We start from the raw sequence: 1,362 nt of genomic DNA on the forward strand, positions 1-1,362 counted from the left end.
GCAGCGGGCGGGTCAGGAGAGGTCTGCCACGCCATGTGGTCACCTCCGGGGCAGGCGGGAATCGAACTCATGAGGAAGCGGCTTTAGATTCTCAGTGCTGTGCTTTAACCCGCTGCGCCACCAGGGAGGGCCGTAAGCATAGGCTTTTGAAGAAATCACCAGTGGTTTAGAAATTCAGGGGACTGAATTTTAAAGAAGCTGCCAAATAAATTCCAGCTTTGATATTGCTATTGAGATGTTTATAATAGAACAGCGCTTGAGTTTTTGAGAATTTAAGAGGTGACAGTCTCTTAAAAGGGACGTGAAGGGAATGCAACAGAGAAGAAAATAGTCAGCGACAGGGGAAAGGAAGCAAGAAAATGTATGGAAAGATGAAAAAATAAAAGGAAGAGAAAGAAAGGCATGAAAGAGGAAAAAGGAAGGAGAAAAGACTTTAGATATGTGAAAATACGGGAAAAGTAAGTGCTTCTTGTTAGAGAGGTAAGACAGAAGTTGATACTGTGGAAAGGGAAGTCCAGTTCCTGAGCCAAAGCAGTTTACTTTGAAAATAACATCTTCATCTTCAGTAGTCACCAATTATTTATTTCATTGCCAAAACAGTGTTAGTAGTCATTATAGTTTTCACCATTATGCATTTATAGTAAAAAAATGAATAAAAAAAATTCATTTATGAGTACCTTTGATAAAGCAGCAAAAATTATATTTAAGGAAATCCATTTCCATATTTGTTCACATTGCTTATTTAATGGAGCACCATGTTTTTTAAAAGATTTATTTATTTATTCATACAGAACTGGGGTACAGCCCAGAGATGCAGAGGTGAGAGGATTCACCAGAGACAGAGCGGGGAGCAGAATAGGCAGATCAATGAAGTATACTGCTGAGGGGAGCAGCGGGCGGGTCAGGAGAGGTCTGCCTCACCATGTGGGTCTCCTCTGAGGCAGGCAGGGATCGAACTCATGGGGAAGTGGCTTTAGCTCTCAGTGCTGTACTTTAACCTGCTGCGCCACCAGGGAGGGCCCTGGAGCACCATTTTTAATTAAAAAAGTGATTGTCAGACAAACTATGGCTTTTCAGATTGGGGTATGTGTCATATATTTTCACAAAAATTAATGGAACACATCTGTCATTATTAGGGGAAAAACTGGTATTTTTTTGGCCATGATAAATTCCATGTTTCAAGGAAGAATTAGAATTTAGGAAAATTTGAAGTCCACCAACTGAAATTTCTCAGCTTCTCAATACTTAAAGACTTCTTTGATCACATCAGTGGTGATATTAAAGATTTATAACAATGTAAAATAGTGCTGTTTTTTTCACTATACATTATTTTGGAAAAGATATATATATATATATATATAT

General features: G+C 38.8%; 1 protein-coding gene across 4 annotated transcripts in view; it reads left to right on the top strand.

The window, feature by feature from the left end:
- CHUK (conserved helix-loop-helix ubiquitous kinase) overlaps nt 1-1,362 on the top strand; it is a 32,265-nt gene that overhangs the window by 22,898 nt on the left and 8,005 nt on the right. The gene's annotated exons all lie outside the window — the stretch shown is intronic.

This window comes from Condylura cristata, unplaced genomic scaffold, assembly GCF_000260355.1.
Source record: "Condylura cristata isolate star-nosed mole 26May11 unplaced genomic scaffold, ConCri1.0 scaffold00011, whole genome shotgun sequence".
Lineage (NCBI taxonomy): Eukaryota > Metazoa > Chordata > Mammalia > Eulipotyphla > Talpidae > Condylura > Condylura cristata.